Genomic DNA, 26,778 nt, shown 5'->3' with positions numbered 1-26,778 from the left:
GGGGCAGGGAACCCCAGGGTCCCTCATTCCCAGAGCATGATCTAAAATGTTGAATGTGTGTGTGTGTCCCCTGGGTGAGCACATCGCCTGGAGGTAGCCAAGAACAGGGATCCTACTTGTCCAAGTCTAATTTCAATACTACTAATATAAGTGTTTTAGGTTCTTTCCTTAAAGCTGAGGTGAACATTTTTCATGTATGTCTTTCTTTTGAAATAAATCACTGAGCACCCAGCCTAGTTCTATCACAGCCCCTAACAAGAAACAAAATAGCAGTGTTTACAGACATTGAAAACACTGGAAAGAATGAAGGAAATGTCTTCTTTAATAGGAACATTACTATACTTTTTAAAGCCAGTAAGTTCAGAAAAAATCCAAATGATTTAGTGTGCTGCTACTTTGTAGGTAATGGGACCTCTTACCCCAAGGGTACAGTTTGATAATACAAAATGCTGTATATTCCTCTCAACTGAGGGACTATATTCCCAAACGTATTGTTGCAAAACAAATTGCTGTAAAAAATTACATCATTTTAAGATAAAGCAATAATTAGTAAATAGAAACATAATTGCAACTATCAAAGAAAGCCCTTATATAGTTGATGTTTGTCAAAATAAAAAGGATACATTTTCAACACATTACCTGATAAAATTGTCAATGACATTTTGCCCATCTTAAATTAGGAATGTTGGACAATATAAAATTTATTTTCATATATTATGCTTTACTTTGAAGAAAATTTTCTATTTCCTTCTCCTACAGTTTTAATGAGATGGTTGTAAATTTGGTACATTTTGTAGGGGAAAAAAATTCATTCTAAGTAAGACAGTACTTCTCAAACTATTTGTGGAAAAGGTCACTTTTTTCCACAAATCCATCCTTAATCAATATTTTTGTAAAACAAAAGAACAAATCACTAGAAATGTAAAATATAAAAGGTACAAAATGACAAAGAAAAAAGACATACAAATTATATCAATAGGTTTTATAATCAGAAGAAATGAACAAATATATATATATATATATATTTTCTTTTCACAAGAGCACAAATCCACTTTTATTTATGGACTTCTCACTAGTTTAAATCCTTGAGGGGTACAGCATCACTTGGATTCTGTGTCCAATAGCCTAAGCAGGAAGATTGCTTCGGAATATGGCACGAACCATGCCACAGTTTCCATGGGCCCTGGTTACCTTTCCCCAGATGACTCTGGTTTTGTTTGGATTGCCACCAGCAGTCACTGTGCTGTTCTTTGCTTTGTATGCATAAGTACATCTCTTGTCCAAATAGAATTTTGTTTCATCTCAGGCATAAACACCTTCAATTTTAAGAAGAGCTTTGTGTGCCCTTTGGTTCTGGAGACCCCACTTATAGACAGCAAAAATGGCATTGGACCACAGGCTTCCAGGCAATATTTCCTTTTAGAAGCCCTGTTCCCAGCAGGCCTCCACAGGATCCAAGATGGCAGAAAGAGAAAGACGAGCTATAATTTTCCTAAAGCTTGTGCTCGATGTCTGTTCTTCTCCAGCAGACAGATAACAAACCTTCAGAAATCAGTTCTGATCCACAGAGCATAGACATCTTCCAGAGCTGGATTCCTTGTCCGTATGTTCCATTCCTTTTAGACTTTCTATGAAGTTTTGACTGTCACCTTTGGGAACCTGTTCAAATTCTTTCTTTATTCATCCTAGAAATTGAAACTAACTTGTGATAGATAAAGCTTTGGATGACTTTGATTTAATCTAATAGCTGGAATTTAATTGGTAAGTGCTTTTCCCGATTTTGACTCTCTGCTGACTAGCAGATTTTGGAAAGCCACAGAGCACATGTCACAGCCCTATCAGGCTCCCTCCATTCATCCCCAGTTCATCACCCCAGACAGACCCTCAATGGCATTTCTAGGACTCAGGAATATTTTTACTTAATTTCCTTTATTTTTCCCAAAGCTGAAATGTAAAACCATTACCCCCACTCTTCTATTCCCTTTCCCTCCGTTTTTATCTCTCCAATATTTTATTTCCATTTTTTCTAATGCTCTACAAGAAAAGCAATGTAAAAATTACTACCTAGTGAACACAGAAACTGTCCCAGCTGCAGATGTAAGCTGAAGAAAACCTCTATAAACTAGAATCTTAGGGAAGAACTTATGGTTCACAAAATTAATTACCTAAAAATTAACTTTAGATATGAAACATTTTCACTAAAATTTCTGGAAGATAGATCTTTAATGGACTATAACAAAAATCCCATGTCTGAAGAACTTTCCTAAAGCTTTAGTGTTTTAATCGGGTAACTAGGCATGTCTGCACTAGTTAAACGGATCTTAGGTGACATGATTTATCAATCATATTTTTATAGATAGGTATAAGTTAGCATTTAAGCTCTTTACAACTACACAGCCAGCAGTGAGTTCTCCCTTGGAGATATCCAGTAGAAGGCGCTATTGGAGGATCAAAGCCTCCCTGCTTTGAGGCTAGTTTGGGCGATGACAATCTGTGTGAACTTTATCACACCACTTGGTTTGGAGCTTCTGACTTGCCATTTGTTAAGTAAAGAAGACAGTAAAACCTTTCGGGTAGGAGTGCAGATCAAATGAAGCGGTATGGTTGACATTTAAAAGCAAAATCACCTCCCTGCAATGAAACCGTCACTAGTGACTAATGACTTCATGAGAATTTAATCTGAGCTTTTCCTTGAGCATATGCTGTCTGCCAGGCTTTGTTCTAAGTGCTTTACAAGCATAAACTCCTATGATTTTCAGAATGACATGATGAGGCAGGTACTGTATTCATTCTCATTTTGCATTTGAGCAAACCGAAGAACATTGAATGCCAAAGTGGATTAAATCATTGACTCAGGGACACATGGCAAGGGAGTCAGAGTGCTGGGATTTGAATTAAAGGAAGTTCATAGTTAATATTTTTAACACTATGCTATGCCTAACCCTGGAGGTTCATTCAGTCTAATTAATACAGGCACCCAGGGCCAGGGGTGGTGGCTCACACCTGTAATCCCAACACTTTGGGAGGCCAAGGTGGGCAGATCACTTGAGGTCAGCAGTTCGAAACCAGGCTGACAAACATGGTGAAACTCCATCTCTACCAAAAATACAAAAATTAGCTGGGCGTGGCGGTGCGTGCCTGTAATCCCAGCTACTCTGGAGGCTGAGGTGAGAGAATCACTTGAACCGGGAGGTGGAGTTTGCAGTGACCGAGATTGTACCACTGCACTCCAGCCTAAGTGATAGAGTGAGACCCGGTGTCAAAAATAAATAAATAAATAAATAAATAAATAAATAAATAATTTAAAAATACAGGCACTCAGATGTCATTGTCAATTTTTGTTGGCAAGTCCTGGAACATTTACCTCTTGAATATTTTAAAAACCTAACCCTTGCTCTGAACTTAGTCCCATTGTTTTCATTCAGGCCACTAGCTCCTACATTATAAACAATTATTCAATAATCAGTCACTATCAGACATGTGTGAGATGTCAGAAGGCATCATGGTGAAGAAGTCACATTCACTACCACAGTGCTGTTTATTATTTCCATAAGGAAGACAACATTGAATGCATATGTACTATATTATTTGACAGAAAATAATTATTTGACAGTGACAAGTGCTATGAAGGCAAAGGGCACTATCATCTTGTGCCTAGACTTCTGTAACAATCTCTTCATTGATCTGCCTGCTTCTAGTATTGCTCCATTTCAATCCTTTGAGCACAAAATGCAGTCCGATCCATCCAAAAGCAAATTTGACTATTTGATGATCTTGCTTAAAGTCTCCCATGCCCCTTTGCCATCACTCATAGGGGTCAATCTACTGGTAACTGGCTTCTACTTTTCTGTTCAGTTACTTCCCATATTCTTTGCTTCTGGATTTTATGCTACATTAATTAGAATTCCCTGTAGGCACTACTCTCCTATGCATACAACATGTTCCTACTTCTGTGCCTTTGTGCAGGTTGCCCTCTCTACTTGAACCCCTTTCCACCCTTCATCTCCCGTCTGATGTTTACCTTTCAAGAATCACTGCTTCTAGGAGGACGACCCCCACACAAGTTAAGAAGGACTAAAAGCAAATGACATTAGGGTTTTCATTCCTTGATCAAGTATTGTGTCTTTGTATTAATTTCATCATTGCATAGAGGTGCGAAGGGCAATACCTAGAATGCAATTGACACTCAGCACGTGTTTGCAGAAATGAACCAGAGAAGTTAGCAGATTCCATCCTCTCTCCCAGGTCGGTAGTTCCTATCCCATTTCTTTCCCACTTGCCTACTGAAGGAGGATATTTATAGCTATGTCTCAGTAAATATAATCAATATTTTTTCCAAGTATCATTCTCCAGTAAACGCTGACTCTTGCTTCACCCCAGATTAGGCACCTCAAGTCCACAGGTCTGGGAAAATTCTTGGTCTTTATAATACTTATTATCCACACATTTGGAGATACAGAAAACAATTTTTTTACTTTCAGCAGGCGTAGTGGTAAAAGGAAAAAGCATTGAAATGATTCTGCAACAATATTGCCTTCTATTTTTTATGTCAGAGATAGGTTGGAGGAGTTGAACACATAATGCAGCATGAAACAATTTTATTATATTTTGTTATATTCTAGAATCAGGTTTTGCATACATTCTGGGTGTTTAATAAGCAGATTCTTTTCACTTCCTCTGAATAAACAGGACATAGTCTCTTGTATGTTAAGAAAGGCCCAGGAACACTATCCAGTAAAGACCACAGCTGAAATACAGTTTCTACTGATACATGTGATAGAAATTACAGGTGGGAAAATGAGTTGAAATTAAATATTTGTAAACAAAGTAAAACTCCCCAATTCGTTTGTCAATTTTGTTTCTTTATGATTACATTCCTAAGTAGAAAGGATTTTTTTGGAGTTAATTTAGATTTCCAAGGATATTTCCCAAAATTGCCATGAGATTCATTACTCAGTATGCAAGAAAAATTAATGTACTAAGTTTTTCCTTACATGAGAGCAGTTTTAATATTTAAAGATTATGGCGAAGAAATATCATTGTGCTTTTCTACCATATTCTGTGGAAACAGAAATTGAGAGCATTTTCTGCAAGTTTTAGAAATGTCTTATTGGAAAAGTTAATAAAACCGAAAAATCAACACAATTCTGTAGTATTCTTGAGGCTAAAATTGTGAGCTATGTGTTTCCTTTTTAAGACAGAAACAACTCAACGTTAAAAGTACACTCAGCAAAGAATCATTCCCTGAGAAATATGTTGCCTCCATCCTTCTGTTCCCTGCAATAAAATGTAGCACAGGCAAATAAGAGTTTATTTACTGCTGCATAAAACTTTGGAGGAGCAGGCAAGGAGAGGAAGCCTGCTTTCGATTTCTACCATCTGGAAATATTAGAACTCAAAGCTAAGATATTTCCAGTTTTCTTGTAGGGTAAGAAGTAATGCGTCTTCTCCATTCTCCAGCTCTGCAGACCAGAATAGCTGTCATAGGAATGATGACTATCACAGGTGAATTTCTCCACGTAAGTACATCGTCCCTCAAAAGCTTGAGAAAACTATTAATTTGACTTTCTTGAATGTGCAACCCCCACACGTTTTAAATTAGAGAAGTTATGTGCAAAGTCATCGTTATTCTGTTTAGTAATCCCTTGTAAACATAGAACTTAACTCTTGAAAATAAATAAAATTATTCTTTTCTAAAGAACATCTGAATAAGGAGATTAGCCCTGAGTTTCAGAATCAGCCCTCTGAAGTATTGCTTGACATTTTGCAAGTCACTTAACCCCTCTGGAGCTTCTGTTTCTCTTTCTGTAAAATAATACTGACCACCCACAAAATTTAGCGACCTGAAGGCAACCCTAGACTCCAGAAGTGTGCCAGTGCTTAGCATGAAAGTGTCATATAACTTCCAAGGTGGCAGTGTAGTCTGATGTGGAAAGGGTTCAATTATCCCGCAGGAAACCAAGGTTTTGTTTTGTTCTCAATTTGGAGACTAAGTGACTTCTGAGAGGCCATCCACTCTTAGAGCTTTGTTCATTCTTAGGGCAGTGTCCAACCTAAATCACCACTGAATTTCAAACTCTTCTTTGTCTTGCTGACGGTTTTGTTTTGTTTTTCTCCTGTACTCTTAACATCTCCTTCCGTGAACTTCCTTGTCCTAACTGCTATGGTTTGGATGTGTCCCACGAAGTTCGTGTGTTAGAAACTAAACCCCCAATGCAACAGGGTGAACTGTTAAAGAGGTGATTAGTGCATGAGGGCTGTGCACTCATGAATGGATACATGACATTATGGTGGAAGTTTGTTATAAAAATGAATTCAGCTCCTGCACTCTTTTTTGCCATTGTGATGCTGTGTCTGGAATTGGTAGGTTCTTGGTCTCTCTGACTTCCAGAATGAAGCTGCGGACCCTCGTGGTGAGTGTTGCAGTTCTTAAAGATGGTGTATCCGGAGTTTCTTCCTTCAGACGTTCAGATGTGTCTGGAGCTGCTTCTTTCTGGTGGCTTCGTGGTCTCGCTGACAGGAATGAAGCTACAGACCTTCCCCATGAATGTGACAGCTCTTGAAGGTGGTGCGTCTGGAGTTGTTCATTCTTCCCCATGGGTTCGTGGACTCGGTAGCTTCAAGAGCAAAGCTGCAGACCTTCATGGTGAGCGTGACAGCTTATAAAGGCATCGTGGACCCAAAGATTGAGCAGCAGCAAGATTTACTGCAAACAGCACAACAACAAAGCTTCCACACTGGGAAGGGGAACCTGAGCAGGTTGCCACTGTTAGATAGGGCAGCCTGCTTTTATTCCCTTATCTGACCCCGCCCACATCCTGCTGATTGGTCCATTTTACAGAGAGCGGATTGGTCTATTTTACAGAGAGCTGATTGGTCCATTTTACAGAGAACTGATTGGTCTGTTTTGACAGAGTGCTGATTGGTGCATTTACAATCCTTGAGCTAGACACAGAGTGTTAGACAGAAAAGTTCTCCAAGTCCCCACTAGGTTAGCTAGATACAGAGTACCAATTGGTGTATTTACAAAGCTTGAGCTAGAGGCAGAGTACTGACTGGTGTGTTTACAAACCCTGAGCTAGACACAGAGTGCTGACTGGTGTATATACAATCCCTTAGCTAGAGGTAAGTTCTCCAAGTCCCCACTAGACTCAGGAGTCCAGCTGGCTTCCCCTAGTGGATCCTGCACCAGGGCTACAGGCGGAACTGCCAGCCAGTCCCCAGCGGCACCTGCACTGCTCAGCCCTTGGGCGGTAGATGGGACCCGGTGCCATGGAGCAGGGGCCAGTGCCCATCCGGGAGGCTTGGGCGTGCAGGAGTCCACCATGGAGTAGGGACTTGGACATGGCTGGCTGCAAGTCCTGAGCCCTTCCCAACAGGGAGGTGGCTGAGGCCCTGTGAGAATTCCAGCTTGGTGCATGTGGGCCGGCAGTGCTGGGGGACCTGTGGCAACCTCTGCAGCTGATGGCCCGGGTGCTAAGCCCCTCACTGCCCTGGGCCTGCCGTACTGGCCGGCTGCTCAGTGTGCGGGCCACTGAGCCCACCCACACCCACGCCTGCCATTACTCGCGCTGGCTCCTGAGCCCCCCGCGCAGCCCAGGTTCCCGACCACGCCTCTCCCTCCACACCTCCCGTAAGCAGAGGGAGGGGGCTCTGGGCTGGGCCAGTCCAGAGAGGGGCTCCCGCAGTGCAGGGGCGGGCTGAAGAGCTCCTCAAGTGCCACCAGAGTGGACGCCGAGGCCGAGGAGGTGCCGAGAGTGAGGGCTGCTAGCACATTGTCACCTCTCAATGCCTTCCACCATGTTATGACATAGCAAGAAAGCTCTCACCAGATGCAACCCCTTTATCTTCAGCTTCGCAGCCTCCAGAATTATGTGTCAAATCGAATTTTATTGTTTATAAATTATCAAGTTTGTGTTATTTTGTTATAGCAGCACAAACCAAAGACACTAACATATTTAATATTTTTTCACTAAGAAAATATAAAAATTGTCGGCCGGGCGCACTGGCTCACGCCTGTAATCCCAGCACTTTGGGAGGCTGAGGCAGGTGGATCACAAGGTCAGAAGATCAAGACCATCCTGGCTAACACGGTGAAACCCCGTCTCTACTAAAATACAAAAAAAATTAGCCTGGCGTGGTGGCAGCGCCTGTAGTCCCAGCTACTTGGGAGGCTGAGGCAGGAGAATGGCATGAATCTGAGAGACAAGCTTGCAGTGAGCCGAGATCGCGCCACTGCACTCCAGCCTGAGTGACAGAGCGAGACTCTGTCTCAAAACAAAAAGAAAAAAAAAGAAAAGAAAATATAATTGTTGTGAGATCCTTGTGTTCTTCTTCAAAAAAGTCACTCAGAAAGACAAACATAAATAATAATAAGTACTTGGTAAATTCCCAAGATAAAGTTGTTTTGCAGTTCCCAAGCAATAGACCAAAGCTAAGTCAAGTTTTAAAATTTCTCCCTTTTACTGTTCTTCAACCTATTTTGACCCTAGATGAAAGGCATACATTTAATTATCCATGCTATTTTAATCATAAATTAAACCGAAATTTTCATTGAGAATTGAGAAATGAATTATACTCAAGAGAAAATGGACAGTTTATTCAAGGAAATTTAAAGATAAATAGCAACAATAAAGTTCAGATAAGATGATCATATAAACGACATATCACTACAATTAATTCAAAGAAGTAATTTCCATTTATTTATTGTCTTTAATTGTGATTAGAGGAAATATTACTTAACAGGACTTTTTTACAGTGCTTAACAATTCTATTGTTATTCCGTAATCTGAGGTTTTCATGGTATTTGCTAGTTAGAAACATGATCTTTAAAAAAAAATAACTGGCAGTTATCTTCCTAATCCAAAAAAAAAGAATGGGAATGCAGACTTCATGGTAATAGATATAGTACACCTTCAAGATGTTTCTGCTAGGTGCATCTCTTTTGCTTCTTGGTATGTTGATTACACTCAGTCCTGGACACCATTGGTAGACTCCCAAAAGTTGAATGAAGTATGGAATAGGCACTTGTTATATAGCTTCAGGTCCGTGTCACAGTGCTTGAATGACAAGCAGCAAAAAGTGACCAGCAGCTCATTGGCAAGAGATTTAAAGAGGCTGTGTTCACCTGGATCCAGTGAGTTTTTCTGGGGTTGGATCAATTGGATCGTATTTTTCTATTAAGAAAGGAAAAAATATATAAGGAAGACAGTGAAACTCGAGGATGTTTTTAGTTGATATCAAGAAGTATACATTTAAAAATAAAATAGACATGTATTTGACATTAAAAAAGAAACAAACAAAATAAAAGAGAGTCTGTTACAGGGCACAGAAGTAAAAAGGTCGTCTGCAAAAAATCACAGTGCATAATTCAGGGCTATGTAAATTAAATACTTTGTTATGGAGAATTTGCTATGTTATTCTGTCTTGCTGATTAACTCCAAAGTATGAATATGCACAAACCAGAAATACAAACTGGTCACAAAGATGATAGCAGCTATAAAAATAAGTGGCAAAAACGTAGCTAAAAAACCAGAATGGCTCTAGCATAGTGCTAGAGGAAAAGAATTTTTAAAGAATGAGATATCTACATCCTTTAGATAAGAAACAGACTAGAAAAGTTACAAAATATCCCAAACAACCTGAGGAATAAGAGACTTCAAAATACTGTAGAAGAAGAGGATATGGGAAGAAGGACAACTGTCTAGTGAGATCTTTCAGATGGAGTCCGGATGAGAAGACCTAAGGTACCTCAGCTGACAGACAGCATTAACTACCAGACATATGAATAAAGCCACCTTGCACCTTTCAGCCCAGTCCATACAGCTGCCATCTGACAGTAACTACCCTCGTGATTCGAAGTAGGACCAGGAGAACCACCCTTCAACTCACAGAGTTGTGAGAAAAAATAAATTATTCTTTAAAGAATAGATCTCTTTGTAGTCTGCGTACCCCAAACAAATGGGAGGCAAAAAATTATTTGAACCCTGTTATCCTGTGCCTAATAAAAGCAATGTTTGCTTTATTTTATTTTACATCTATAGTTAATACTTTTGGCAAAATATCCATAAATTCCAAATATGATAATTTGTCACTAAAGTCATTAATTTTTCATTCCTCCAGCACACAAAGTGGATTGATTATCAAGGAGTGTACTATGTTTCTTTTACAACAGTTGCTTCAGCTTTGAAAATTCCACTGATTCCAGTTCTGTAAGAAATTTTGAAACCAGGACATTAAGGAATGCATTTTTCCATGAATCCTAGAGAAAGTTCTGAACTTCCTAATAAAACAATCTCCATATTGTTAAAAGATCTAATGATATGAAATGATAAACAAATGCTTTCATCAAAAATGCTGAGGCTGATTAGGTTATATTATAACATAGGACATTGATTAATGACCATTTATCCATACTTCCTTAGATGTATGCAAATCAGGTGTATTCCATACGTAAGTAGCGGTTCTTTGCTCTTCATTTAAATTGTTGAGTTCTTTAAGTCAGCTTGAAGAGTCATTATTTTCTTTTTGAAATTGAAATTATGGTTCTCATATTACACAAGACTTTTACTATGACAACATAATAGTTACAGAAAGAAAAAAATCCAATCTTAAACTACCATAACATGCTTAACCTATAATTGCAGAACCCTCATAGTTATAACACGCAACAACTGAAATGATGGTGGAGGAAAGGAGAATTTTTAAGACCAAGGCTGAAAGAGTATGGAAGACTGGGTCCAGAAGACAAAAATAAAGATTTTTCACAGAATTGCCATTTATTATCAGTTATTTATACCGGTTCAATGTAAAATGTACCATTGTATAGCATATTCTACCTCTTCTTCTACACTTTTTTTTCATTTTTAATGTCTTTTTTATGCATCTTTTTTTATGTCTTTCATTTTTAATGCATCTTTTCCAGCAGCCCTGCCTGTATACCCAACAGAATCTCTCTTTGTGTGTTAGTAGCTATAATGCTGTCTTTGCACAAGCAGGTCTTAAAACAAACAAAACAACCACTATTCATTATTTTTTTCAAAATTACTCTGGACAAGCCCTACCCTAATCGTTGCAACAAACAAGTCCAATTCATAAAAGAATAAAACCACTCAGGTGATCAACAGCAAGCCTTGAATGCTGAACTATTTTTTTTTTTTTTTTCTAATATTGGACTGACTATGCAGTTTGGCACCAGTAAACAGGACTCATAGTGCTGACTTCCCTTTAACAGTGTTGGCTATAAATTCTCCTCTAGCTGTTACTGCCATCGAGGATTTGTCTGCATATTTGAGAAGGAGAGCCAGGAAAAACAGTTGTGTTTGCCCAAGAACATAAGTCTATCGAATAGTGAAATAAACTGGGGATATCTAAGTGAGCTTTGGGTTTTGCACTCAGCTTAATAGTGATCCTTCTCTTGATCTTCTCAATGCATTTTCTTAAAGGTATTGAAAACTGAAGTTGTGTGAAGAAAGGTTTCTGCAAACAAGGCCAAGAACACTAAAACCTCAAACCCATGTAAATGGATCTGCTGTTTGCTCTGAATCTGTTTCTCACTAGTAGCCAGTCAGCTACTTGCACTCTCCCACATACGCCAGTATGTCCTTAGAATAATAATTATGTCTCAAGAGAGTTAAATCAGTGGCCTGAAATCATATAGCTAGAGATTGGACTAACAGACTGAGGATGAGAATCTATCCCAACACCCAAGCCTACTCCTGTCTGCCATGTTGTTTCTCTATGTACAAAACAACATTCTGAGTTTTTCAGCAAGTTAAAAGATGTGTGAGCTAGATGACCGTCCTGAAGGGGTTTCATTCTCATTCAGGAGACAAGTTGTAAACACATAATTGATTAAATAACAATGAAATATTGAAATAGTCTAAAATGTCACAAAGCAGCAGAAGTGTCTGTAAACATCAAAATTTCAAAGAAAATTCTGACTGTGGAAAATACTTAATATATGTTCTGGAAGTGAAAATTCAAATAGGTTAATTCCTAACTGATATTTCACTTAGAGAGAACAGAGAGAAGAGAGAGTTTGGGACTGGACTAAGGAAAGCCTTGATCCATCACTTCGGGTCTGAAATTTCTGATGGGTGCATCCTGCTGACTTGGGGAATGCTTACTTTGGAATCGTCTGTGCATATTCTCGATTGCCTGTCTTACAGTCAAGGATTTCCCCGTTTTTTGTTTGTTTGTTTGTTTGTTTGTTTGTTTGTTTGTTTTTAGATGGAGTCTAGCTCTGTCACCCAGGCTGGAGTGCAGTGGCACGATCTCAGCTCAGGGCAACCTCCCCCTCCCAGGTTCAAGCGATCCTTCTGCCTCAGCCTCCTGAGTAGCTGGGACTACAGGCACGTGCGACCACCCCCACCTAATTTTCGTATTTTTAGTAGAGTCGGGGTTTCACCATGTTGGCAGGATGGTCCCTATCTCTTGACCTCGTGATCCACCCACCTCGGCCTCCCAAAGTGCTGGGATTACAGGCATGCACCCCTGTGCCCAGCCGACTTCCCCGCATCTTTTTTCTTTCTTTTTTTTTTTTTTTTTTGAGACGGAGTCTCGCTCTGTCGCCCAGGCTGGAGTGTGGTGGTGCGATCTCGGCTCACTGCAATCTCCGCCTCCCGGGTTCACCCCATTCTCCTGCCTCAGCCTCCCGAGTAGCTGGGACTACAGGCACCCGCCACCACGCCCAGCTAATTTTTTGTATTTTTAGTAGAGACGGGGTTTCACCGTGTTAGCCAGGATGGTCTCGATCTCCTGACCTCGTGATCCGCCTGCCTCGGCCTCCCAAAGTGCTGGGATTACAGGCATGAGCCACCGTGCCCGGCCTTCCCTGCATTTTAAGATGATAGTTGTTAGCTGAATAAATAGAGATTAAATGTTAAAAGACTAGGAAGCCATGTACTCACTGATAAAAACATTCATAGGGAAGATGAGTACCTTTGAAAAAGAGGTGGTAAAATGTTGAGGTTAAAGAGACCCTCCTAAGGCCCCTGGGTTATATTCAGAAGCCTATTTTGTGCATAATATCACCCTTTATACCACTACCTATTGGTTTCTGAAGTTTTAAGCACACATGACAACTGACATAACATTTTAATGTGGGGTTTATTAAACTAACACAGAAATAGTCATTTTCTTTTTGGTAGCCAATCCTTGAGTTCAGAAGCTTTAATTTACAAACAGGGTTGCTGGACCATACAGTCATCCCTTCTTATGATGAGGTCTGTTTGTGATAAATTATTTAACCCGTATATTTATTTATTTACCCTTTTACACAACTCTAAGAATTGCAGATATGGTTTAAGTCAGTTGTTGCTCTAAAGTCCTCAAACTACCTTTTAAAATGTGTAAATGGCCGGGCGCGGTGGCTCAAGCCTGTAATCCCAGCACTTTGGGAGGCCGAGACGGGCGGATCACGAGGTCAGGAGATCGAGACCATCCTGGCTAACACGGTGAAACCCCGTCTCTACTAAAAATACAAAAAACTAGCCGGGCGTGGTGGCGGGCGCCTGTAGTCCCAGCTACTCGGGAGGCTGAGGCAGGAGAATGGCGGGAACCCGGGAGATGGAGCTTGCAGTGAGCCGAGATTGCGCCACTGCACTCCAGCCTGGGCAACAGAGCCAGACTCCGTCTCAAAAAAAAAAAAAAAAAAAAAAAAAAAAAAAAAAAAAAAAAAAAAAAAAAATAAAATGTGTAAAATAAAAACAAAATTAAGTATTTGGATGGCGAACAGACATAGGAAGAAAAAGCCTCTTTGTATCCATATTATCTGAAAATGTTGGCATTTTCTTTGGGTTAAAAGCATGCATGGTAGTGTACCTTTCTAATAAGCAAAGGTTAGAAAATAAAAATCATTACTTATTTTAGAGCTATAAAATAACAATTTTCGGCCAGACACAGTGGCTTACACCTGTAATCCCAGCATTTTGGGAGGCCGAGGCAGGCGGATCATGGGGTCAAGAGATTGAGACCATCCTGGCCAACCAACATGGTGAAACCCTGTCTCTACTAAAAGTACAAAAATTAGCTGGGTGTAGTGGCACACACCTGTAGTCCCAGCTACTCGGGAGGCTGAGGCAGGAGAATCGCTTGAACCCAGGAAGCGGAGGTTGCCACTGCACTCCAACCCGGGCGACAGAGCGAGACTCCATCTCAAAAAAAAAAAAAAAAAAAATTGTGGTGTTTAACTGATTGAAAGTTTTATTAAATGTGATTGGCCTACGTTATGTTTCATAGAATCACTTTTACTAAATAATTGATTTGCATTTATTCTCTAAGCTTCTAATAAGAAATATACTTAGACCCAATGTTATTAAGCCAGGCTTTACTTTAACTTTAAAAGTATAATTGAAATACAGAAAATATCTTTCAGGCCTTGACTCTAAGAAAAATTTTGTTTCTCCTGAGCAGCAAATAAGAGTTTATTGACATGGTGGGCTCTATAACTGATGGTGTTTACCTCTTGGTCTTGGCCATTGGGTTCAGAATTAAAGTTTAGCCGATGTAAGTTTGGTCAGAACCTTACAAGATACATGTACTTGCATAACTTAACCCCTGGCTTCATTTGCTATTTTGCCCTTTTATTCTGTAAGGTTTTAAATCATTTACATATGATGTCTCCTGTTATCTAGAGAATTATGTCCCCTCAAAATGTATATGTTGAAGTCCTAACCCCCAAAGTGACTGTATGTGGAGACAGAGTCTCTAAAGGGCTAATTAAATGTGAATGATGTCATGGGGTGGGGCCCTCATCCAATAGGGCTGATGCCCTTATAAGAAGACAAAGAGACACCAGAGATCTTTCTCTCTCTCTGCACTCACACAGAAGAAAGGCAATGTGAGGACACATCAAGAAGGCAGTGCCCTAAAAGCCAAGAAAAATGACCCCATCAGAGGAGTGTAAATTAGTTCAACCATGTGGAAGACAGTGTAGTGATTCCTCAAAGATCTACAACCAGAAATGCCATTTAACCCAGCAATCCCATTATTGGGTATATACCCAAAGGATTATAAATCATTCTACTATAACGATACATGCACATGTATGTTTTTTGCCACACTATTCACAATAGCAAAGACTTGGAACCAACCCAAATGCCCATCAATGATAGACTAGATAAAGAAAATGTGGCACATATACACCATGGAATACTATGCAGCTATAAAAAAAAATGAGTTCGTGTCCTTTGTAGGAACATGGACGAAGCTGGAAACCATCATTCTCAGCAAACTAACACAGGAACAGAAAACCAAATAGTTCTCACACATAAGTGGGAGTTGAACAATGAGAACACATGAGCACAGGGAGGGGAACATCACGCACCAGGACCAGTCAGGGAGTGGGGGCCAAAGGGAGGGAGAGTATTAGGACAAATACCTAATGCATGTGGGGCTTAAAACCTAGATGACAGATTGATAAGTGCAGCAAACCACCATGGCACATGTACACCTATGTTACAAACCTGCACATTCTACACATGTATCCCAGAACTTAAAGTAAAATTTAACAAAAAAAGAAAGGAAAGAAAAGAAAACATACCCCACCAGAAACCAATCCTGCCTGCTGGCACCTTGGTTGTGGACTTCCAGCCTACAGAACTGTGAGATAATAAATCTCCATTCTTTAAACCACCTAGTCTGTGGAAATCTGCTATAGCAATTTGTGTAGGTCAATATATCTTTTTCTTTTTCTTCAGCAGTCAATCCTCTAAAGTAGGAGAGATCTATTGCACTATGCAGCCATCTGGCCATCCCTTCTTTTCCTGCTCCCTAAGAATATCTTTTTTCCCCCGAGCCCCACCTTAAAGAGATTGGTGTGAGTGGGAAACACGTCTGAGAGATTTGTCTGGATCATTCTAATGTTCAGAAATTCTCTTTCCTTTTGATTAAATCTTCCTCTTGTACCTGTTGTGTGAATGTGGGGTGGGGCAAAGTGAGAGGTGTGTGGAGGACAAATCCTAAGGACTGTGACTCTTTTTTACACAAATAACATCTCAGTCCATGTTAACACACATACTCTTGTTTTGAGAACGCCACAGCCTTGGTGGCTTTCTTGGCTATTCCTTCCTGGCTTAATCATCACAGTTCCGTAAGTGCCAGAGAAGCATGCTGAACTCAGTGATTTGTGAATCCTGTTCCTGTATACAGGGGCACGTGCAGAATGAGGTGAATAGTCACTTGGGGCTACAATTGATATTTTATAGAGTACCTAAAATCAAGCACATCTTGCCACTTCTTTCTGAAATAGCATACATCTTCCCTAATAATCTAGGCTGTAAAAACTTCACATGCACTCTAGTGTGAAAACTTGTTACTTGTTCTTATGAATGATTAGCCATGACCTTATAATTCCAAGAAAGCATTTATCCCTTCCTTGACTGAAATTACATTATGCATTACAAAGATTCCTACACTGACTAATAATACATGACATCCCTAAATGTCATCTCTCTAATCAATAGGCAATTCCACTGACCAAGAGAGATGAAGAGGAGATTTAGAGTTCACCTTGCCAGATGTATTGATATGGACTGAATTACCCCCAAGAAGTAATGATGGCAGAGTTACTATTGACCTACGACATTTGACCTAGGACATTTACAACATAAATTTCATACCTATGTAGCTTGCTATGTTAAAAGGGTTGGGTTGCTTAACCACTACTTGTCTTAGTTCAGGCTGCTATAACCGAATACCACAGACTATGTACCTTACGCAGCAAACATTTATTTCTCACAGTTCTGGAGGCTAGGAAGTGGAAGATCAAAGTGCTGGTCGATGAGGTTTCTGGGAGGGCCCTCTTCCTGGTTTACAGACTGTCACCTACTTGCTGTATCTTCACATGGTGGAGAAAGAGATCATCTCTCTCATGTCTCTTCTTATGAGAGCACTAATCCCAATTCATTACATTTCTACCCTTATGACCTAATTGCCTCCCAGAGGCCCTATATCCAAATACCATTATATTAGGGATTAGGGATCGCGTACAAATTTGGGGGGAACATAAACACTCTGTCCATTGCATGACTGGTTTGACAAATAATGAGTAAAAGAGCTATTTTGAAGGGTTTTCTCTGCAGTTGAGAGGGAGCCATCACTTTCCTCACTTTCGTGGAGGTTTTGTGGTGTTGAAATGTTGGCCTTGGCTTTCTAAAAAGTGTTTGAAACTGTCACAGTGACCTGAAAGTCTAAACCTCTGATTGAATGATAGGGCGAGAGATGCTGTGGTATGTGGCCAACAGCACACACAGGAGATATTATGGCCATGAGGTCCCAGGGAGCTCATAGCTGTCAACAGTTTCAAATATTTCAAGGGCCACGCCTCCTACTGCTTTTAATCCTACTTTTAAGAGTCTCAAACTTCTCAGAATTAGTACATTTTGAAGACAGCCCACAAGAAGACATTCTCCTTGAGCTTACCAGCTACATCTGCAATGTGTATAGGTGTTAAGAACTAGAAAATGAACTGTCTGGCTTTGGTATCTAAGAACAGAACATTTCTATTGAGACATTGAAATGAACATGTGATCTTGATTTAATTCAACAAAATGAGACCGAAGATTTTTATTTTGTTCTGCAGTTAAGGCTTATTTTAATTTCACTTCTAGTTACTTTCAGTCTGGATAGTCAAATAGGCTCTAGGATTAAAAAAAGTTGGTGTGACTCTTAACAAATAAATACCCACTCTATGTATATATGTATGTTAAGCATATACACACATTTGTGTATGTGCCCATCTATCTATCTATACAGATGCATGTGTGTGTGTGTATATGCATAGATATATCCTAGATAAAAATTTGGGTTTACTTGTTTTTAACTTTTTTCCTTGTGAAATTTAGTGATTGTATTTCTCAGACATATTGCTTTGAAGAATATTCTCTTCAGCTACACAGAGTAACTGGTTTAATTCCTTGGTACTAATACTCTCTACTTTTAGTAAATCATTGGTTTGGGGTGTGGTAACCCATATCAGCTAAAAATTAGGAGAGGTGTGTGGATGTAAGATGCAACTGTCATTCATTTCTTGTTGCTTAGGGCTTAAATATACAGTTTTATGATAATAAGTCTAAAGATATCCTATAGCTATTTAAGTAGTTGGTGATGAAAATTTGATAATAAAGCATATATTTAATTTAATTATCTCCAAATGTTTTTTATTATTTAGTTATCAAGAAAAAGTACCTTTGGCATGCAACCCAAACAGATGTATAGTTACGCTACTGTAGAAATACATTACATGTAAGACATGGAAAATGGAAATTTTAAATTGTGACAAAAAGATGAAATAAACAATATTACATAAATACTTTTATTATATTTAATGGTACAAAAAATTTGGGTCTCAATATGCTATTAATAATTGCATTAGTCTGTGTAGAATTGCCTCACTCGTGGTAGCAATACTGAGCTCTCGCTAGCTTATCAATACAAAGTTTATTTCTTGTTCACATTAAAGTCCAATGTGGGTTGTGCTTCCATAGGTTATTTTCTCTCATGTAATTCCAGATGAGTTTATCTTATAATGTTGCCACATTTGCCTCCAAAGTCACTTTAAAAAAGGAAAGTAAAATCTGAAATACTGCACATGAAGGTTTAAGAGCTAGGCTCAGAAATGATACACGACTTTCCAACTTACATTTCAGCACCCGGAATTCAGTCATGTGATCCAGATCTTACTGCAAATGAGGCTGAAAAATGAAGTCTTATGTGTCCCAAGAAAAAGATATAATAAGGTAAACACCATCAGTTTGAAAATATTATTACTATATTATTAACATGTTTTTTATTAACTTAATGTGAGCAAAAAAGTTAACAAGCTTAAGGTTTTAAAAAAATATTGGTTTAATATACTATATTACAGAAATTCCAAGATCAGGGTTTAAATTCTATTTATTTCTAAACTGTCTTTAAAGGCTGTGATTATTGAAAAATTTACTTTATGAAGATACGTAGATTCAAATGGGGGAAGATAATTTGAAAACTATATTTTTATGCTTTATGGGCCTTAAAACTCTTTTGTCCAACCAAGGAGTGTATTTTAGCTTCTGACCATATTTTTGTAGGCAGCAGGCAAAATAAGCATTTCTCTAATTGAGATTAAGGAATTTCAAAAGTGATTCCTAAGCATTTATTTCACCTTGAGGGAAATTTTGCAAAGTACTTGTTTTAGTACTATATCTTAAAGCACTTGTTAGAGAAATTAAATAACTTCCTCTTAGTCATGATGGCATCATACTGTTATTTACTTAGAAGCCATCAAGGCACAATAGGTCCTTAGGAAGAGGTTCATAATTAATTAGAATAAACACAAATCCATAGATTAAATAGTCTCCCTAATAATCTCAAATGCTTTCAGGTTAATGCCTTATTTTTACTTTGCAGCATGGCTAATGAGGAGCTTGTTCTATTAAATGGTTAGATTCTCTGTATTCTCAATTTTGTTGGGCTTGCATTGTTAATGTTAACTTCAATCTGCAATTTTTTAATAGACACATTTTAAACCACTTACTCATTTTATTATCATTAAATTGTTTAAAACTAGATAATATAATTTATAAATTCACTTACGTGAATACAAGTAAACTACACGTGATTGCTATACACTAAAAGAGAGAAAAATGAGTGAAAATTCCACTTCCAATCCCTACACATTTTGGGCATCCTACTCTTCCCTCTGGAGGTTGAGTGAATAATATGTGGCCATCTGATACGTGGTCTGGATGAGATCTTCCATGTCCATCTATGTTTTAAATATGTATAAAATAATTGACTTATGATTACAAATAAATACAAATAGAAGTTCTAACATTTCCTTCCTTTAACTCAGTGGGGCATCTTGAACATTCTCTGAGTACGTACACCCCACGGTTGAGGACTCAGCTTTAGGAACCAGCAGATGGGTATCTCTCTTAAAGGATAAAAGATGTTACAATGGATTAATCCCAAAAATTTTACACAGAAATGCTTGAAAAATAAACGAAACTGTTTGTTGTTGCCTGTGTGTGAATATTAGTTTTTCAGTTTGATATTATTTTCATTACATGGTGTACCATAACTCTTTAAGAATTTAAGTATCCTCAAGTCCTAATATGGCCCTGGATCTTAGCCTGGGTGAATTATCTCTTTAGTGAAAAGTTTAAGGGAGGGAGAAGAAGCATAAGGGATAAAGCATGGGGCAGGTGTTGGTCAGTAAGGCTATTTTCTACCCAGGTATCAAAATCAAGGTTGCTTCAGCTTTTGACTGCACATTCACGGACAAATTTTGTAAAAAAAAAAAAAAAAAAGTGCGGTCTTGTGCTGTATCATCCAGCCAGCTTGATGTTAAAAAAGAAGTAACCATTGTTCATAGTATTCATGTACACAGTGAATTTCCTAAACTTCCAACTGGATTTTACAATACTTTGGGTAAAATGTTATTGTATCTATTAAATATATTGTAGTGATTAAGACCGGGGGCCCTGAAGTTATAATTTATAGGTTTGAATACTGCCTTCCTATTTTGTATGTGCACAGTTTTCACAATTTATTTAGTCTTCTTTAGATTCAATTTTCTAGTTCATAGATTCATTTTGAGGATTAAATAATATAATATGCAAGGCTGAGTACAATGCCTGCATACAATGTATACCTAATATATTACTTACATTATTGCTATTAATAGATCTATGATTAGTACTACTGAATAGGGTAGAAAAATATACATAAATACATAGATACATATAGATAGATAGATAGATAGATAGATAGATAGATAGATAGATAGATAGATTCAAAAATTTTATTCTATTCAAAAAATTAAGTGTCTTGATTCTTTCTTAGGCCATTCATACTGAAATCCTCTAACACAAATGATATCTGTTGTCTCTCTCATACTATACAAATCTGAGTGTAAGGGTATGGATGTCCAAGTGTGGGTCTCAGTTAAGATGTTGGAAGGTTCTGCTAAGACTATGGAGTGTTTTACTTTTTAAGTAACATCGTTTATATATGTATTTTTATGTATTTATTTATTTTGATTTTTACCATAATATTCTAGTATGTTTTTTTCTAGTGAGCCATTGATAAGACATTCTGGATTTTAGTGTAGAATGTAAAAATATGGGAATGAAAAATTGTCCTCTTTGTATGACAGTCTGGCCTATGACTCATGGTCAGTTTTGAAGCCAATTAAAAAAAAAAAGAAAGAAAAACAAAGGACTGAATTCATATTTGGACTGTTGCATTCTGGGCGTGGTCATGAAGCTTCACAATCTTTTAGGTTAGATTACTTACTCTGTCCTCATTTCCCCATGCTCTGTGTTTCTCAGAAGGAACTTCTGGATGGAAAAGGCTTTGGTCCATATCAGTGGCAAGTTTGTTTATAATGATTGATATAAATGAGCGGACAGTGATTGAACACGTATTATATGACTGAGTCTGTGCTAATTTGTGGGACACAAGACAAAGAACCAAATATTAGATCAGCCTTTTAAAGGCTCAAACTGCAGTTGTAGAGAAAGAAGAAAAAGAGAGAAAGAGAGCGAGATCAAGAGCAGGAGAGGGAGGGCAGGGGAGAGTCAGGGAGAGAGAAATACGGAGGGAGAGGGATCCCAAATGACTTCCACAGAGATAAGCATTACAACAGCAGAACAAACAAATTGCAACAGAAGAGGAGGAGCTATGAGCTAAATAGCTTAAGCATTTGAAAGCTAGGATTCTTTTTTTGAACCTAATTTATAGCTACCTATTTTATAGGTAATATATACTATATAGTACCTATATTATAGGTAACAATACAATAATTTGCTACTCAATTTTGAAACAGTAGTGGGACACACAAGTTTTCCATTTCTTATTCTTTTATTTTTAAATTAAAATTATTTATTAACTCTTAGAGATGTGATGTTACAAATAAGATTACACCTGCTGGGTTTGCAGTGTATGTCCTTGCTTTCAATATGCCTGCCTGGTTTTATACACACTATTAGTGAAGTTCTTTTACATTTCCCTTAGAACCCTTCTAACTTAAAGCAGATAGAAGGCGCTGGGACCTGGACTGAAGATACTGTAAGGGCAGTTTCCTGGCAGCAAATGGGAGTTACTTTGGGAAAGAATGGGTCAGAGAAAAACTCTGGCAATGGCTGCCTAGGCAGAGTGGGAAACAGGCCATCGAGATATGCATTTATATATTACCATTTTACAGATGAGGATACTGAGTTACAGGGAGGAAGTGCATTGCTCAGGTTCATATGACTAGGCAGTTCAGAACTGGGATCTGAACCAGGTATATCTGATTCCCAAGCTGGTCCTTATTTTTATCACCTCTTTGCCAGAAATACCTCTCAATAAAGACTTCTTGGATATTGAATTGTAAATAACTCTTCGTATTCTATGTAAACTATGTTTTTGTAGATGATAGTTTATTATGAATGAGTTTTTAAAGATTGGCAATAACAATTTTTTAAAAATTTAAGTAGGATTCCATCTCTTAGGAAGACAGGCACAGAATCTAATTTGATGGAAAGTTTAAGCTCATTAGGTCCAGCCTCCTTAATCAATTGATGCAGTCCAGAGAGGTGATATGTCTTCTCTTTCTTGGCTACCTTGTCACAATGCTGGTATAAGAACCTGAGTCTTCTGATACCTAATCCACCAGTTTGCCAGCACATCTTCTTCCTGCAGTCTTTATCTGGTAGTTGTAGCAGCAAAGTTAAAACAACTGACAGTATTTCTATCTTTCTTAAGCATTTCCCTGGCTGAATAGGTCTGTCCATTTATGAGCAAGTAAGGTTCTATTCTGCAGAATTGTCTTCATCCTTTATTTATGATTGCTTGGAAGCAATGTGTAGGTAGAAATTTTATACCACAGTTTCCAAGATACCCATTTCGTACTACACGCCACTCCATGGATTTGACTGTTTTAGATGAACATAGGGAAGTACAATATATTCCTTAACAGCAAGCATTTTGCACTACACCACCAGTATTTGAGTTCTGGTACCCCTCACTAGCTATCTGACCAAGTTAAAGAACTCTGTGTGTCTGTTCCTCATATCTCAAATAGCGGGGTATAATAATACATCACAGAGTTGTTATGAAGATGGAAAGAAATAATACATGGAAACATAGATTGTGTGTATACTGAGTCCATTCTTTCTCATTGATGAGTCATAATTCATTATATTCATTAACCTATTGATTGGCACGTAGGCTATTTCTAGTTTTTGGCTATGATAAAATTGAAATGAACACTTTTTTACAAGTCTTTTTTTGTGAAAATGTATTTCGCATTTTTTGAGGATCTATTTAGGAGTAAAATGTTTTAGTTATAGGGTAGGTGTATACTTAACACAACTAAAAATAGCCAGATCTTTTCCCAAAGTGGTTGCTTCATTTTTTATTTCCACAAACAACATAGGAGAGTTCAGCTGGATTTGTTAATTTTCTCTATTATATGAATATTCTTTTTTTTTGAGGCAGAGTCTCACTCTATTGCCCAGGGTGAAGTGCAGTGGTGCCATCTTGGCTCACTGCAACCTCCATGTCCTAGGTGCAAGTAATTCTCCTGCCTCAGCCTCCTGAGTAGCTGGGATTACAGGTGCCTGCCACCATGCCAGGCTAATTTTTGCATTTTTAGTAGAGACAGGGTTTCGCCATGTTGGCCAGGCTGGTCTCAAATTCCTGACCTCAGGTGATCCACCCACTTCGGCCTCCGAAAGTCCTGGAATTACAGGCATGAGCCACTGCACCTGGCCTGAATTTTCTTTTTCATTGATTTTTGCTGTTGTCTTCAGAAGTTTCTTCCTTCTACTTGTCTTGGATTATTCTGCTCCTTTTTTTTTCTTCTTCTTCTTCTTCTTTTTTTTTTTTAATTCTAGCTTCTTAGGGTAGCATCTTAAGTCTCTGATTTTAGATCTATTTTTAAAAGTGTGTAAAGCTATACAGTTCCTTCTTTTTAAGTACTGCCTTAGCTATATCCCACAATTTTTGTTTTGTTTTGTTTTGCTTTTTGTTTTTTGAGATGAAGTCTCACCCTGTCACCCAGGCTGGAGTGCAGTGGTGCGACCTCAGCTCACTGCAAACTCTGCCTCTTGGGTTCAAGCGATTCTCCTGCCTCAGCCTCCCAATTACAGGTGAGCACCACTATATCCAGCTAATTTTTGTATTTTTTTTTTTTTTTTTTTTTTTTTTTTTGAGACGGAGTCTCGCTCTGTCGCCCAGGCTGGAGTGCAGTGGCCGGATCTCAGCTCACTGCAAGCTCCGCCTCCCGGGTTTACGCCATTCTCCTGCCTCAGCCTCCCAAGTAGCTGGGACTACAGGCACCCGCCAACTCGCCCGGCTAGTTTTTTGTATTTTTTAGTAGAGACGGGGTTTCGCCGTGTTAGCCAGGATGGTCTCGATCTCCTGACCTCGCGATCCACCCGTCTCGGCCTCCCAAAGTGCTGGGATTACAGGCTTGAGCCACCGCGCCCGGCCTAATTTTTGTATTTTTAATAAAGACGGGGCTTAGCCATGTTGGCCAGGCTAGTCTGGAACTCCTGACCTCAAGTGATCTGCCCAGCTCAGGCTCCCAAAGTGCTGGGATTATAGGCATGAGCCACCACTCCAGGCCCCATAATTTTGATGTGTATTTTCATTATTGTTTAGTTGAAAATACTTTCTTATTTTTCAAAGCTCATTTTTTTATTTTGGGAAAATTTTGATTTACAGAAAAATTGAGAAGATAGTATAGAGAGTTATACAACCCCCAGTCAGTTTTCCCTAATATTAACTTCTATGTTAATAGGTAAATTTGCTACAAGTATTGAACCATTATTGATACATTATTGGCTAAAGTTAATCCTTTGTTCAAATTTCCTTAGTTTTTACCTAATGTTATTTTTTTGTTCCAGGATTCCACAGGGTCAGGTGCGGTGGCTCTTGCTTGTAATCCCAGCACTTTGGGAGGCCAAGTTGGGCCGATCACTGGAGGCCGGGAGATCGAGACCAGCCTGGCTGACATGGGGAAACCTCTTTTCTACTAAAAATACAAAAAGTTAGCCCTATCTCTAGTAAAAATACAAAAATTAGCCAGGCGTGGTGGTGCATGCCTGTAATCCTAGCTACTCAGGAGGCTGAGGCAGGAGAATCGTTTGAACCCAGGAGGCAGAGGCAGTGAGTCGAGATCACACCACTGCACTACAGCCTGGATGACAAAGCTAGACTCTGTCTCCAAATAAATAAATAAATAAGAAAAGAAAAAAGATTGATCCCACGGGATATTACATTACAATTAGTGATCATGCCTCCATAGAGTCCTCTTGGCTGTGGCAGTTTCTCAGACTTTTCTTACTTTTGATGACCTTGACAGTTTTGGGGAGTACTAGTCAGTTATTTTACAGAATGTCCCTGATGGAAATTTGGCTGACATTTATCTCATGAATAGACTGAACTTATACATGAATTCTTTTTTACTAAAAGATTCTTTTTAAACTTGCTATATACTATCCAAATATTTTGGATTATTTCCTGAATATACAATTAATAATTTCTAATTCAATTTTATGGGTAAGTAGAATATACAATTAATAATTTTATTTTTAAAAAATTATTGAAATGTACTATGGCCCCTGTATAATGCCACTTTTGAAGAGCCTTTTTAAGTACATTTTTAAAATCTTGATGAATGTACCATGAGCAAAGGAGAAGAGCATGTATTCTGCAATTACTGACTTTATTGTTGTGTAATTATTGGTTAGGTTCATATTAATATTGTTCATTTTACTCTGTCTTTACTAAATTTTTTTGTCTGGTTGATTTGTTAGAAAGGTGTAACAAAATTTCCAACTATGACTGTGGATTTTTCTGTTTCTTTCGTTCAGTTTTTGAAGCTTTGGTATTAGAGACACAAACATTGATGATCTGCAGTGAACAGACATCTTTATCACTATGAAGTATCTCTATTTTAATTTTGTAATCTGTTCTGCCTTGAGATGTATTTTACCTGATATTAACAACACAGCCACTTCTACATTCTAATGCTAACTATTTTCATGGTATATATATTTTCATTTCATTTGTCTTTTTAAGTAAAATGTATCTCTGATAGAGTAGAGGGTGCACAGTTGGGTCTTACAGTTTTATGCATTGAAACAGTTCCTGCCTTTTAATTGGAGTGCTTAGTCCATTTAAATATAATCATTTATATGGTTGAGTTTCAGTCTACTATTTTATTATTTATTTTCTGTTTCTTCTTTCTAATTTGTATTTCTATCCCTTTATCCAGCTTTGTTTTGAATTATTTACATATTTTTATAATTCAATTTTAATTTATCTGCTACTTTTTATATATATTTTTCCATTATCCTTTTTAGACTACAATATGCATCCTTAACTTTACAGTCTAATAGAATAAGTGTTGTATTAATTTCACATCAAATATGAAAAAACCTACATATGTTCATTTACCCTTATTCAACCTTTATGATATGGCTGCCATTTGTTTTATGTGCTTTAAATCTCCACAATCCAATAATATAATTTTTTCATTAAAAATACTATTTTAAATAAATGAAGAGGGAAAAGGTAGTCATTCTCATTTACTCCAAAATTTACCCTTGCTGATGCTCTTTATTCTTCCCTGAAAAATGTCATTTCTACCAGGTATCACCTTCATTTGGTCTGAAGAAATCCTTAAGTATTTGTCCGCTGATGAAAATTCTATTGTTGTAATCTAAAATTACTCATTTCTCCTTACTTCTTGAAAGACATTTTAGCTAGATTTAGAATTCTGGATTGATTATTTTTCTTTCC

At 38.1% G+C, this 26,778-nt stretch overlaps 1 pseudogene; it reads right to left on the bottom strand.

The window, feature by feature from the left end:
• Positions 1 to 1,077: 1,077 nt before the first annotated feature.
• Positions 1,078 to 21,348, bottom strand: LOC115899609 (annotated as a pseudogene).
• Positions 21,349 to 26,778: the final 5,430 nt, after the last annotated feature.

Source organism: Rhinopithecus roxellana, chromosome 9 (genome assembly GCF_007565055.1).
Source record: "Rhinopithecus roxellana isolate Shanxi Qingling chromosome 9, ASM756505v1, whole genome shotgun sequence".
NCBI classification, from domain to species: Eukaryota; Metazoa; Chordata; class Mammalia; order Primates; family Cercopithecidae; genus Rhinopithecus; species Rhinopithecus roxellana.
This window is presented reverse-complemented; position numbering and strand designations above follow the sequence as displayed.